The 15,745-nt window shown below is 40.8% G+C and overlaps 1 protein-coding gene across 2 annotated transcripts in view; it reads left to right on the top strand.

The window, feature by feature from the left end:
• The first annotated feature begins 5,200 nt into the window (after nt 1–5,200).
• The window catches only part of fyna (FYN proto-oncogene, Src family tyrosine kinase a), a 32,124-nt gene continuing 21,579 nt past the window's right edge, over nt 5,201–15,745 (top strand). The window contains exon 1 of one of the 2 annotated variants that reach the window (XM_049596373.1): nt 5,201–5,378. The gene's annotated coding sequence lies outside the window, so the exon portion shown is untranslated. Of the gene's footprint in view, nt 5,379–9,082; nt 9,166–15,745 lie in introns of those variants that run through there. The other variant, XM_049596374.1, reaches the window with a different exon arrangement.

Raw genomic sequence — 15,745 nt, 5'->3', positions numbered from 1 at the left:
CCATGTTACTGTTTATTTCCTCATATTTTTTAATTTTGATTGATTCAGAGTTAAATGAGTTCTTGAGGCTGCAACCTTACATGTTGTTTATCAGCTGCAAGTGTCAAAACATGACATGTTTTGGCCAGCTGAGCTGAGAAAGCACCGCTCAGCTGGTCTCATGTCATATCACCAGCACCCTCCTGACATATGCCTCACTCAGTAAACAGACGTCCCCTGTAACCATAAGCCCCCATGCCCACAACTTCCCTCATCCCTCTTCTTGCATAATAGCGTCTTGTCTGCTTGTTGCAGCTGGAGCATCCCAGTGACCCAGATATAATGAGAGTTTATGGCCCTCTGCTCCGGCAGCCTGCAGTGCTCTGACTCCACCACCAGCCACAAGTCTCCTCTCTCTCTCTCTGCCATCACTGCATGACCCACATCTCCATGGTTACTAGTCCAAAATGGCTGCGGGGAAGAAGAGGCTGCACGTTCAGCGATCATGACTCCTGGTGATGGAGAAGTAGGGTGAGAGTGAGTTCAGAGCAGAGCAGACAACAGTTTGAGGATTAGGGTGACTTCTCTCAGCCACCCTCCCTTCATCAGGCTAACTAGGCCACGCTCATTGTTGTGATACTCTGATTACATGCAAAGCTGTCGTTAGTATGGCGAGCTGCCATGAATATGTAAACCAGGGGACAAAGACAGCAGGGCATCAAGTGTTCTCAACAAGCAGCACGCAGCCCAGACAGAAAGACAGAGAGAGACTTCACCTGTCAGCTGTGTGTGCGCAGGCACGTCTGTGTGTGTCTGTGTCTGTGTGTGGACACAAATCAACACAATATCTTACACATACCAGATGTGCAATTGATTTTTTTTTTGTTTTTTTAGTTACTTTGGGCACTAACAACAACAATCAATTACCCACCTGACCACTCTCAGTTTTTGATTATTTATTCATTCATTCAACCTTTATTTATACTTGAGGGCTGACCCTTAATGAGTCAATTATGGAAACAAAGAAAACAACGACAAGAAAGCTACAAACAGAGAAAAGGAAATACCATTATAGAGTAATTAAAGCCAGTTAATACTTTCCAATCAGGGCAAGTAATTTGATGGTTAAAGTAGGATAAATAGGATGCGAAATAAAATACAGTTAAGTTAAAAACCCTAACGTTTTGCAATTAGGATAGATGGTTTGATGGATGAATAAAAATAATGATTAAAACGTCAAATAAAATACAATTATATATATATAAAAAAAATTACAAGTAGAGGTTCAGAGGTTTAAGATTAGAGTTCTAAAATGTTCAAAAGGAGACATGATTTTGCTTGTTGTAGGTTTTATTGTTGATTTTATCATTGTTTTATTTACTAGTGCTCTGTTGCTTATTGTGTGTTGATGTTTAAGTCCTGGTGCTTGTTGCTTGTTAATCTGTTTCTGATTTTATCTCACGTATAAGGGGTCTTTAAGTGCCATGAAAGTTGCCATTAAATAAAATGTATTATTATTACTATTTATTATTTTAAAGAGGTACTGTGTAGAGTGCCTAAGAGATGATGTTCTTTTCTTTAGGCCGACGCAGAAGTTACTGTAGCATTGCACTGGTACCCTTGTCAAAAAGCCAGCGAGATTTATCCATTGGATTTTGGATTATTGGCAAAAAGAAGCAAACTGAACACCACTTTCTGATTATTGAAGCTTAAAGGCAATCGCCAGAAGCCAAAAAGCTAATGTTAGGCAATGAACAAAGTAAAACTACGGTCGCATGACTTCAACATCACCACCATAACAAAACTATAAAGCTGTGTTGGGTGTTGCCCGGAGTGATAACGCTCTATAGTCTCATTTAGCCACTTGTTAGCAACCACCATTTTCAAGCTTCAAAATTCAAGAGTGGGGTATTATTTACTTGAGTATTTTATGTCATAGAACAAAATATGAGATTGTGTTAACCACAGACCTTATTTGAGATATCTAATCAAAAATCCATTCAAAAAAACCCATTGACTTGGAGACGAGGGAAGCATAAGTGCTGAAATGCTAACTCATCTACGGGTTTTCTCTGTTATGAGCCTTTACCAAACAGTCAAGATGTACATTTTACAGTGTACATTTTAACATTATCTACAGATCTTTCTTTAAAAAAGTAAAATAAAAGACACTTTAACGGCACATCCCGTTTTATGGAAATGAACATTATCTAATAACCATAATTGAATTATTTTTCGTATGATTTAAACATGCAGCATTTTAAAAGATAATTTACAGTAAGATTTCTACTTCAGAAACTTCTATTTTTTATTTATTTAACCTTTATTTAACCAGGAAGTCCCATTGAGATTGAACATCTCTTTTACAAGAGAGACCTGGCTGAGGTAGCAGCCAATCAAAACACATTTAAAATGCAACAAATACAGCATATAATACAAAAATCCACAAAATCATTTGAAACTGTCTTGACTTTAATGCATTTACTGATATAAAAGTGCTGATCTGAAACCCCCAGACTATGGTCAGTCCAACCTAATGTTTCTAATGATCTACTGCAAACGCATCAAGGTTTGCAGCTTATATTTTTTTACATGGTTGTAGATGTGACATCAAAGTGTTACAGTAACTAGCAGAAGCTCAAAAATGGCGGCATCACCCAGGCTTCAGGTCAACAAAATTTGCCTTATATATTTCACATTACAAAAACAGACCTGACTGTGCAGCCGGAGTCTGAAATACAACAAGTCACAGAATGTTCGTGGTGGTGTCAGAGTGGGTCGACCATATGGCTGACACTTTGATTTCGCAGATTCTTTACATCCACATGTCAAAGTGTTCTTGAGCAAGTCAGTGAGCTGACAGGAAAGGAGTACATTATTTTGGACAAACACAATGAATGGGCTTGATAATATTGTATGTGACTAACAATGATAGCTGTTTTTCTGTTTCATTGTTCCTAAAAAAGCTCATTTAGTGAACCAAATAAACCTGGAGTGCATGTTTGGTTATTTGAAGCCCAGTCAGCTGCAGAACACTGTGAATGGAGGTCAGAGGTCAGCACTGTGAGTCATAATTACATTCCTGAGCAGGTTTTAGTTTTTGCTGTAAATCCTTGTTAGGTATTAAATAGTGAAGATATTTTAATCCGGGCCAGGATTGTTTGCTCTGATTGTTGCAACACATGTTGCATTTTGCTCCCAGAATTTTTTTTCTCAGTGGCTGAATGTTTTTGACATTTTCATAAATACATGATGAGACACTTCTATAAAGCTTCACTGGCTTGGGAAGCTTCCAGTAGGAGCATGGATCACATGGATACAACCTGAAATAAGAAGATACCAAGGGCTAGACTTTACTCTGCTGTTATGTTCCATGGATGCTCAGTTGTGTATTCAGTTTTAATTCAAAAAATAAATAAATAAAATAAAAATTATTATAAAAAAAAAACCTCAGGGGGTGATTTCATTTTTAGCGGCCCTTCAGACAGAGAGGAAAATCACCTGCTGCTACTGATTTTAGTTGGAATAGAAATTAATCCCCTCAGACTTGTTGAATTGGACAAACAGAAATTAAACCCATAATTCATGAATTTCTTTTGGCTCTAATTAAAATGCACGCCTAGTTACTAATTAATCAAAAAAGGATAAGGGACCATTTGACCACTAAAAGCAGATGTCCTGTTGCTGAATGTGTGAATGTGTAAGATGAGGGAGATTTAGTGGCGTCTAGCTGTGAAGATTTCAGATTGCAACCAGCTGAAACTTCTCTCGGTGAGAATTCCTTCAGTGATCATTGCTCAAGAGGTTTTTTACTGAGCTGATATTATCTGCAGACATCTCTTCCTCTCTAAAACAAATGGACCAGGTGATTCAAAATGGTACAAACCCAGAATAAAGCAGTTTCATGTTACTAATTAATATTTCTTTGTCATTGTTTAACACATTGTAGGCCAGCCACTCTCCCAGAGTCTGCTAATGTGTGCTTACCTTTCTCAATGTTTGATTTGTTCATTCTGGGCTACTGAAGAAACGTGGCTGCACGTGCAACATGGTGATCTCTGAAGACGAAGACATGCTCCCTAGACAGCTCAGTCTTTCTTTTGTAAAATATGTTTTTGGGGGCATTTTGCCATTATTTGATAGGACAGCTGTAGTGTGAAAGGGGGAGAGAGAGAGTGGGAATGATGTGCAGCAAAGGGCCACTGGTTGGAAACAAACTCATGGCCGCTGCGGCAAGGACACAGTCTTTGTACATAGGGTGGCCGCTTCACTAGTTGAGCCAGTGGGTGCCCCTAAACAGCTCCTTTTAAGGTTACAAAAACACAACAAATCTTAGTTTCAGATGATCATACACTACAGAAAACATGATTATTATATGATATTATATTTCTGCCAATATATCCCCCTCAAATCCTACACACTGGACCTTTAAATCTGTTGCTTGTTTCTTGTGTATAAAAGCAGGATGAGAATTCCTGGAGCAACTTCACCTACTTCCAAGGTGCATGGAGAAGGGACGTTAGTATTTCAAACAACTTTGTTGCATAACGAGGAGAAGACCTTTATTGTAAGATCTTGCAATAGCTGTTCTAAATATTACAAGTGCTGCTGGAGTTTGGACACCCTTGTTTCTTCTAGGACTCAGGACAAAAGAGATTCTGAATCTCAGTGGGAATATTCTTGATAAAATAAAGACTACATAAATAAAAACTAGTATGTTTTCTCTCTGTATGAGGACCCTGTGTGATCTGTGTGTCTCATCCACATTTAGGCACTTAAAAAAAGAGTGTAAAGAGACCTGAACAAAAACAAACACTTTGCCAATCATGCTCCTGTTTTTCAGTCTTTTCCAAAAACGGGGCGGTGCCTCACTTTGCATTGTGATCTGTGATTGGTTGAAGTCAGTGTCAATCACAGCTCTGTGGCTGCACGCAATCACAGCTGCGTCAAGACGTCAAGAGATAAACCGGAAAGTAAAGCTGCGTTTGCATGTCAAAATAAAAGCACAGGAAATAATCATGTAGAAATCATGTATTGGATGTGCTTAATGCAATTATACTAAAATAATGATAGTGGGATTACAATGCATTCACTTTGCATTGATGAAAATAGTCTTGATTGTTGTTTTCACGTTGAAATGACAGGCGATAACAGGTTTATTGTGACAGGATCAACCAGAAGCTGTGCATGTAGTCACCGTGAGCTTGACCCTGGTCGCCATCGTCATCATCTGTACGCACGGCGGCGACAGCAGCCTCAGGATCGGCAGGGACGGGTATCCCACCGCTATTCTCTCCCAATGCCAAGAAAAAACACTCACAGAGAGTAGACACACATCTGCGATCTCCCGCACAAGAGTCCCTCTGGAAACCCCGATGGATTAATCTGATTTTTCTGCGGTAAGCACGCTCTTTTCTGCTCCTGTGTTGAATCTCAATTGGTGCACCGCCTCGTCCCTCATTCTGCGCTGTGGACTGCGAGATGAATTCATCTCGGGAAACAGAGCAGAGCAGATAAATAACACATTGTGGGTCGCTGCAACCCAGCCAGCATCCCTTCCAGTCATCCTGCGGATGTTGGCGCATGTACTGACGGGTAACCGTGCCCTCTGAGGGGGTGAAAACACAGGGAGAGGTGGAGGTCTGGTGATTGTGGGTGATGTTTTGCAGTGATTGTGGAGAGGGGGATCTTGTGTTGCAGCAGCAGCAGCAGCAGCAGCAGCAGGGATGGACGCGCTGCAGAGCAAAGCAGAGCTGACCACTGAGGCCACTCACACACATGATAAACGCCACAATGGCCTGCAGACAGCCTCGTATTGATTCACCCCAAAATAATTGTCATATGATTCAAGCTAATTGCATTGCCACGCTGTTAAATATCCAATTAAAGCTGTCCTAATCGGGTTATCTGATGTGTCTGGAGGTGCAGCCATCCATCTTGTTGGCAAACACCAGGGGAGGATGTACACACAGTGTGTAGCTGCGAGCTAAAGCATTGTGCAATAAGTTAGGCTGTAGTTGTGTATTGGTTTGCAACCCTGGAGCTGTGAGTATTCAGCCTGTCATTGGGCCATGAATGGCTACACAACTGGCGTGCGTGATGTGGATGAATATTGAATGAAAGGAGTTGCATGGGCCGTGTAGATTCCCCCTCAGGCCCTCTGTGTCCACACACACTAGCCTACTTATATCACACACACTGCATGGCACATAAGCTGTGGCAGAGGTGAAATATGTAGCACAGGAAATTAGGGTTAATTAGTTACTTTGGTTAAAGCAAAAGGTGTTCATACACAAGACTGTTGTGTCAGTCAACAGATGTCACATGCTGCCACAGTAAGGCTGCAACACATGATTATTTTCATTGAGAGCTGCAGTTGTTTGCTGATCAGTCGATTAGTTGTTAAACAGAAAATTAATGGCCAGCTGTTTTGATAATTGATGAATCATTTCAGTCCTTATCTGAAGCAAAATTGGCAAACCAATGCTTTGTCTCAATGTGATTGTAAACAAGAATGTCTTTTAGGTTTTGGACTATTGATTGGACAGCTCTAGGAAATTGTGACTATGTTTTCTGATATTTTACAGACTAATTGATTAATTTAATAGTTGTTTGGTTGAAAATATCCATCTTGGTGTCTCAGAGTAGCTGACACATTCAGATATCTTGTTTTGAGTGACCAGCAGTCCAAAACCCAAAGATATTCTCTATATAATGCTGTAAAACAAAGAAAAGCAGCATTTCCTCACATTGGAGAAACTGACACTGCATAATTTTTGACATTTTTGCCTAGAATAAAGGTCAAGTATGTTGGATTTATGGGGATATCTTGTCAGAAATGGAATATAATATGTATGATAAGCCTGTCTTCTTTAGTGTATAATCACCTGAAAATAAGAATTGTTGTGATTTTCGTTACCTTAGAATGACCTGTAGGTCCTCTTCCACCACCATGTTTCTACAGTAGCCCAGAACAGACAAACCAGACACTGGCTCTAGATAGGGCCATTTGCGTTTTCATATTGGCCATCGTAGGTAGAGGCTCTTCCACAACGAGCCAAATAGTGTCAGAAAAACACTGATTGTTAATGTGAAACTGCTTCATCCAGTGTTTCCAGTGGGCCTGTTTGTTTTGGAGAGGAAAGACCTCTGTGGATAATGCGGTTCCCTCCTGAACGCCTGCGACCGGTTGAACAAAACACCTCAAGTTTTCTCCTTAAGTATGACACTTAAGGCTTGATTTCTCCTTAGATGAGAGACTCGCACAGTTGCACGGAATCCCTTAAAAGGTTTCCTTAGTTAAGGAAAACCATTAACCCATTTACTGTGTTGAAAGAGATCTCACAGCGGTAAAAGTTTCCATGGAGTTTGTTTGCTTGAACTCACACTTGTGATTCCTGTTATTGTCTCACAAAGTTGGCTTATAAATGGCAGAAGAAAAGAAGACAAGAGAACCATATTGGTCAGAGGAGGAAAAGATTTTACTTATGGGGGAATACAATCGTAGAGAGCACTACTACAACTAGAAAGTAAATTTGATCCCAAATACCAGAAATCAGAAAACAACTGCAGGAAGAAACAATGAAAATAAATGTAGTCACATCTATTGTGTGAAATCAAAAGCGTATTCATTGGGTTCTCCTGGGGGTGTGTTAGTTTTTTCTTTATGTCACCATAAACTTGGTCATGTTGCAATTAAGATAGAGTCAGAGGTACTTAAAGTTTTTTTTAACCTTGCTTTGGTCACTAAGGTCTTTTGTGCAACAGTCTAGGGATTCCTTAACTGTATGACCAAGACAAGAAGAAAACCATAGTACTTAAGTGAACTTTTAAGTATTTAAGAAACCTTTAGGGTATTTTGAAGAAACCTTATTTAGGACTTTAAGGAATATCTTAACTTAAGGTGTTTTGTGCAGCCGGCCCCTGGATCTTAAGTTAGCAGAGAAAACAGGTGAGCACACATTAGCAAGTGCTGGGTTAGCGGCCTGTATGTGACGAGCAGAACAGCATTGGAAAAACACTGTTTTAGAACTTGCAACTGTTTTATTGTGTGTTTTTATCAATTTTAATCACCTGGTCTGTTTGTTTTGGAGAGAGAGAGACCTCTGTGGATAATTCGGCTCCTGGTAAAAACCTGCTGAATGTTTGGCTCTTAAGTTGTCAGAGAAAACAGGCGAGCACACATTAGGAAGTGTTAGGCTAGCAGCCCATCTGCGATGAGCAGAACAGCATTGGAAAAAACACTGATTCGTAAATTGAACTTGCTTTATTCAGTGTTTTTACCAATTTTAATCAGCTGGTCTGTTTGTTTTGAAGAGGAAGAGACCTCTGCGGATAATTCGGCTCCTGGCAAAAACCTCCTGAACAATAAAGACTGAGGGAATCCTAACCAGGAGAAGTTTAAGCTTGTTGCAATCTGCAGTCCTCACCACTAGGTGCTCTTTTAAACAATTCTCAAAATAGATGCCAGTTAACTTCTTGTTTATTTACCAGTCATTTTAATCAACTTATCGTTGCAGCTCTGCATACAGCACTCAAACACCTCCTGGCTCGTGCCTCAGGTTTTTTTTATCAGCTCAAGTGTTATTCAGCTCTACCAGAAAACTTCCAACCTCCATTGCTGTCGAGTTACCACATCATTATTTCCAGTGGATTCTTACATCGACCATTGCCCTCCACTGGCACCACATCTGGAAAGAACCATTTAAACTGACAGGAGCAGCAGCAGCAAGAATCTGCTCCTGTTTGTGGAAAAGAAAGAGAAAAAGGTCATGTTTTTCTAATTTGCCCTTTTCTCCCATTTGAAAAAACATCACAGATCTCATTGACTGACGGGGCGTTTACAATGGGCTTAGTGATTTAACAACATGACTCAACAACATACTCAACTGTGAACACTGTGACACCAAAACAGTTAAGACCTAAACCCACATACTGTATGAAGCTCAGCTGTGGGTTTCATAACCAGCTCTGTTCATTCAGCACGAGAAGAATGCTTTGAAAGCCTCAACACTGTGTTTCATTGTGCTGATAATCTTGTAGCAGAGTGAAATGTGGCCATTGTCTCGTTGTTGATACACTGAATGAACTCAGTTGTCCGACACAAGCAAATGTTGTAGCTATTCAGAGAATGGCGGCCATAAGGAGGAGAGTGTCAGAGTTGTAGCAGCTCCAGCAAACACAGGGGTAAGTTTCATTCGCATTCAAATTGACAGAAAATCAACCTCTTTTTTGCATCATTTCTTTGTCGGATGAACAGAAAGTTACACTTCGGAGTTGAATAAGGTAGATGCGAGTATGGCTTCAGTAGGAGGGGTGTGGGAGGGTTGACCTTGTTTTGTGCCATGTCAATGATTTGAGTGTAAAGGGACCCCACACTTCAAATTAAACAGAGCTGTCTTGTTAAAGGCTGTGGTGAATTGCAAAATGATTGTATTCTGGAGAGATATGTAAGTTCATCGGGGTTACATAATGAAGGCGTTCATAGATGTAATTATCAGTCGAGTAGAGTTTGCAAGTCAAATTTCCAAATTTCAGAGGTTAAGAGACCATTAGCCCATTATTTGGAATCTTGGAAGTCATTTTTCAAGCAAAAATTACTAAAATTACAGTTTCCAGCTGCTTAAATGTCAAAATGTGCTGCTTTTTTCATTATATACTTAGGACGACTTTGAAAACTGCTTGTAGGCTTACACTTTTTGTTGGTGTTGGCATGTAGCTTGTCATGGTGAGGATGTTGCTCCACTTTCTCTGAGTTTCAGTCACCAGTAGCTTGTTTTTTTTCCCAGTTCGTAGACCTTAGTCTCTGTGTGTCGTCTTACAGGTTGAGCAGATGTTAGCCTAGAAATATGCATTGCTCAGTCCACTCCTTTGTAGTTAGCCTAGGTCACCACAGAGGTCAAAGTTGAGCTTAAATGTATCCATATTGTGCTAATTTGTTTGCTAGCTAGTCAGTTGTTTTTTTGTTTTTTTTTCCAAGTTTCTATGGTGATGAGGCTATGCGGAGTGATACTGAATTGCATAAAGGAAGTGATTTGACCTATCGGTTTTATAATGAGGGCTGATAGTCAGACAAAACAAAGTATTCTCTGAGACATTAAAATGCTCATTTTTTAAAACAGTTTTCTAATATTGAGGGGGCTGTGACTCAGGAGGTAGAGCGTGTCATCCAACAATCAGAAGATTAGCGGTTCGATCCCCGGCTCCTCCATTCTGCATGTCGAAGTATCCTTGAGCAAGATACTGAACACCAAATTGCTCCCGATGGCTGTTCCATCGGTGTGTGAGTGTGTTAAAGAAAAAAAAACTGAGTAGCAGGCGGCACCTTGTATGGTAGCCTCGGCCATAGTGTATGAATTTTACCATTTTTCATAGATATAAACATAACTAATAAATCTTGAAAACAGGGCAGCAACTAACAGTCGATTTTCTAAAAACTTTATTGATCACCAGAGGAAAAAATTCCCATTTTACAGCAGTACAAGAAACCTTGCATGATGCTGGATTTTTGCAGATAGCCTATCTGATATGCTGATATTTTCCATCTCGTTTTGGCTGATATCCGATACCAATGCAGATTTTTTTCTCCACCTAATTGCAGAAAACATCAAGTCTCTCTTGTAGTAGAATAAACATATTATTATGCCTGCTGTGATCACCCACTGGTAGATGCAGACGTAAAATACAATGCTTTCCAAAATGTACACATTAATGGGCAAAATAAGAAACTACATTAACTTAGGTTTCATGGAAAACACATGCCATTTTTAAACAAACTGTAAAATTTTAAAGCCTTCAGCTGTTGATACTGATGACATGCCGATATTATCTCGCATCACTACAATAAACAGCCTGAAGAGGAAACAGATACACAGCTGTTTGAAATAATGAATCGGTTTTTGTTGATTAGTTGTCTGTTGATCAAATAACTAATTAATTAGGTGAGTGTTTCAGGCAAGTGGGTTAATAGTAAATAGTTTGTAAACAGAAATCCTTCATTGTCATTGTACCAGTACAATGAAATATAAAAGCTACAACTGTACAGAGTGCAAGTTAAAAGGACAGGAAAGTGACAACCCAGAAAAACACCTTCATCACATCAGCATTGAAATGGGGGGGTTGGGAGTCCTCCGCCAGAAAGTTTTTGAACATTTAACACTTAATTTCCTGCATTCTGCATTTTTATGCTCCATTTGTGCATTTTCTGCATCAGTTTATGGTTTAAATGTCTTTAATTTTGTCAAAATAAAAGTCCTCTGCTACTTTTATGTTTCTATTGTGGGGTGAAAATGCACAGGTTCTAAATACATAGGTCGACATGTCCTCTGCGTCCCCCTGAAATCTATACCTATGATTTCAGCTCTATGATGAAGCAACACCAGCGCTCTGTATGATAATAACAGTCCACATGAACCGTTTTTTCAGACAGTACATATGTCTGTTTCTCAGGCCTGACTGTCTCCTGCGTAATCCATCAGTCACGCTGTGTGACCCTGACATGTCTGTCCTTTTTAATTTACTATATTGATCTTGCAGCTTTACTATAAATGGCCCAGTATCTCATCATGGCTCCCAGCTCTCTGTGTTACCATAGATGATTAACCCTCATGCCCATACAGCATCAAAATAAAGGCAGTCGTTACGGGAAATTAATTTCCCGTTGAGCGCAGCAGCTGTGACTGATGTAGTAGCACTAACCCTGTCCTGTTGCTTTGTGTTCACATCATATTGGTGTCTTCATTTCTCTTGATTCCTCACTTCCTGATGTGAGGGAATCTCACAGCAGATTTGACAAATACTATTCAACATATTTGGCCAGACATCAAAGTCGGATTTCAGGCTCGAGCCAGTCGAGATGAGGAGTTTTAACATGATAGCTCTGTGTGAAAGTCGAGTCCTCCCCCTCTTCCACGTCTCTGCCTTTTGCCATTAACTGTTACAACGCACCACGTAGCCACGATCCTGTCCCCATTGGATCTTCCTTATCATGCCAGCGTGGTCCTCTCCGAGGCAAGCTGTTCATTTGGGTCTGAAAATAGCGTGATGAGCGTTCTTGCAGGCTGAGGTGGTCATGCGATACCCAGGCCCTGCCACGGAAAGGAACAAGCCCCGCGGCTGCGATGCCATCATCTGCTTTTTTGGGGGGGAAAGTTGTGCAGCAGGTCTGGCGTAGAGTGTGTGTGTGTGTGTGTGTGTGTGTGTCCCTGAAGCACACCAGAATCATTATATCACAGAGCTTTGTCTTGACAATCTGATATGATCCATGGCGTGGATTCATGCGTGTAATTGACCAACAGAGTGGTCGTCCTATAGATCTGATGCCAGTGATGATCGCCTGTGGGTCTCTTTATTATCCTGGAGTGAAAATGTGATAAATCTGCCTGTTGCTGTCGCAAGATGTTGGATTTTTATAGCACTCATCCAGCAACTTTGGTCACAACACAAAGTGCACACAGATGTGATTCATATGCAAATGTTTACTAAGCGAACGCTGTGCAAAAAAACAACAATACCACAGAGGGAACAACACATGTATATAAACAATACAAGATGGCCTAGTTGCTGTGCAGCAGGATAGTGCAGATATGTTCAAGCTATGGTAGTCCCTGGCCTTTTTACTTCAAGAGCAGGGAGAATTTCATAATCCCCACAGGAAGCACGACGACGTGAGATCTCCCCTCATTTACTCTGATCCCTCCAGGAGTGGATGCAGTGCTATTTTCATTTCAATCACTGCAGTTAAAGAGAAAATCCACCTGTGTTGTCCCAGTCAGGTTCACTTAATATTTCCATGCCTGTGCAGTTCTCCGCCGAAGCTGTCACACATGCTATCTCTCCCTGAAATGTTCGGGAACACTTCCTGCATGGGATCAGGTGTGAATGGGAGTTCGGATCGATATTCAGGGAAATCTGTACTCCCAATTTCCCACCTCAAGACCTAAGCCCCTTTCATATATGCGCTGCAAAAATGAAATTACCCAGACATTACCTGGAAGAGCTGTATGTGAGAAAGCAAATGTCTGAATCAGTTGGATCGGACATTAAGTAGACTTCATCCTGCCAGCTCCCGTTTGTAAACAGAATAGGTCATTGTCTGGAGAGTTCACCGTGAGCGAGTGGGCGTGTTGATGAAGTTTCTATTGAAACCAGGGAAAAACAAACATCTGAGGGTGAAGACGAAGGGTCATTTAATATCTACCTGGAGAGATGATGAGATTCAGGAAAGTCTTTCGGTAAGGGATGAAGCTGAAATCATCAAATTCAAGGAACGGCTAGAGACTTTGTTGTTTATTAGATATCAGTTATGGCACTGCAGTTGTAACCCACATCATGTCCTGCCTCCTTTACACCTGCCTCCTCTCACCACCCCTCAGCTAATCCACATGAAGTATTTCCAGTCGATGAGAACACTTGTGACACAGATAGTCTCCTGTTGTGTGCTACATGTGCGAAAGAGAAACTCCAGACAATGTGCGGCCCTGATTCTGTGGTCGTTGTCCGGAGTTGATATGAAAAAACGGCTCTAGTAACATTTCAGGTAAAATGCAGGTACTTCTGTGGTGTGAATGAAAGCAGGAACATTGCAGGGACAAGCATGTACAGGGTTACATCTGTCTGACAGAAGATGGTTTCACATGGAGCGAGCAAAGCAATTACAACACTCTACAGATGACATATTTGAATCCATGACTTGTTTATGACTTAGCGTAGAGTGCTCTAGGAATGATGTTAGCATCGCCCTGATTCCCTCGCCAAACAGCCTATGGGATTTTTTCCATTGCAGAAAATAATCTCTGTGGCAAACAAGTTTATTATACTCACACATTTTGCACAGAAAGATAATCTTCACAAATGAACACCTTTTTGAAGCATAAATGCTATCGCCAGAAGTACATAGCGAATGTTAGGTTACAAGCAAACTACACCACAGTTGCATGACTTTAATGTCGCCACCACGACAAGGCTGTAAAGCCGTGTTCAACTTTCAGTAGTCTCATTGAGCCACTTGTTAAGAACCACCTTTTTTAAGACATCTAAAAGATTCAGAATTCACAAGTGGGGTATTTACTGACTTTTTAAGTCGTAGAGCAAAACTTGAAATTCTCTTAAGCTTGTTTTAGCCACGGACCTTATGTCAGGCATCAAACCAAAAACCCAATCAAAAAAAACAATTGTCGTGGAGACTAGGTACCAGTAGTGCTAGAACACTGATTCATTTCTGAGTTTTAGGATTCATTCCTGGGGCTAACAAGCAAGCAACACCAGCTCTTTTGTTAGCATCAGATCATTCTCGGAACCCATCAGCTGTATTCGGCGTCTGACTTCCAGCAGGCGGTGATACAGCCTCTGGGGGCAGACCCCCGATTTTTTGGCATTCCGGTTTGATTTGGGCGGAGGAGGCGAATTTCCATTTCCGACTTCCGTTGATATATAAGTAAATTTGCTGAACCGTTACGATGGATTCAGAGTTTGCAGTGACGGCAGTTATGTTCCGCCTCGTTAGTTCACCACATGGACCGTTTAACCTGGCAACAACTGCAGCCAGTTCAAACGGGATTGGTCAATATCACGTGGACTACAAACAGCCTACAACCGGAAACCAGGGCTCTTCCGCTCTTCTTCCGGAGGCAAGATCTCCAGGGTTTGCCTACAGACTCTACATTCACTGAATGCAGAGTCTGTATATAGAGACTAGCATCAGATAGAAACAGCTCCTCAGCTGCCATGTTCCTGAAAATAGAGAGACATCTTCTACCACGTCAATATAATCCCAACCTTGCGATCTTCTTCTTTTGTTGAGTTTTTTAACAGTTGGCATCCATAGGTGTTGCATCACCACCATTTCCTGGACTGTTACCCCATCTATTCTAGCACTGTCATGACGTGTGTGAAAAGGCATAAGACACAAATGTTCCTGAATATTGTGTAAAGAGAGAACATCACTAGCGTTGATTGAGAGGTTATTCCAGTAATTTACTGTGAAATATGTGTGAAAGTGACAAAAGATTTTAATATGTTACTAACCCTGTTTAATCAAGACAGAGGCTGGTCTGTACTGGATATCTGGGGGTTATTTATTTATTGTTGGCAAATCTTCCTCAACCAATTGATGAATTGTTTGACAGCTTCAGGAAGTGTCACATTGGCTTCTTAATAGTAAACAGACTCCTTGTTTCTACTGTTTAGGAGTGCCTTCCTCTCTAAATGGAAACTGTAGTTTCAAGGCAAGATAGTACCTGCTATTTTTGGCGAGGGGCGTTGTAAATACCAGAAGATTCACCATGATATAAACGTCTATGAAAGTTATTAGTTATCTTAAGGATCACCAGAGAGTGAGCAGTCCTCCTCCTCCTTCTTGTATTTCAGCTTGTGGTCTCACAGCTTCGGTCGGGGCTTATACTGTAATGCTACCGCTGGGCTTGTTTCTTCTTCTGGGTATTTTATGGGGTTTTATTGGCAGTAATGAATCACAATGATCCTCCTTCTCTCTGCAGTGGCTCCGCTCTTCTGTTAGTTAAGAAGTGTGGAGCAAATATAGAACTGGAGAAACTGAAAATGGTGTGCACGGTGCACAGGAGGTGAAGTCTGTATTTGGGAGGCTTGTGATTTATACTTCTGTGTACCTGTGGGCTGCAGGTAACACAGTAGAGAATCCACAAGGTAATAGCACAGCATCATGGACTTTTTGACGATATGACAAATGTATGCACTCCTTTTTTTACTTTCCATTTGCCTTAAATACTCCCTGCTCTCAAAAAAGTAAAAC

This window comes from Epinephelus fuscoguttatus, linkage group LG14 (genome assembly GCF_011397635.1).
Source record: "Epinephelus fuscoguttatus linkage group LG14, E.fuscoguttatus.final_Chr_v1".
Lineage (NCBI taxonomy): Eukaryota > Metazoa > Chordata > Actinopteri > Perciformes > Serranidae > Epinephelus > Epinephelus fuscoguttatus.
The sequence above is the reverse complement of the archived record's forward strand: the minus strand, read 5'-3'. Positions and strand labels throughout refer to the sequence as shown.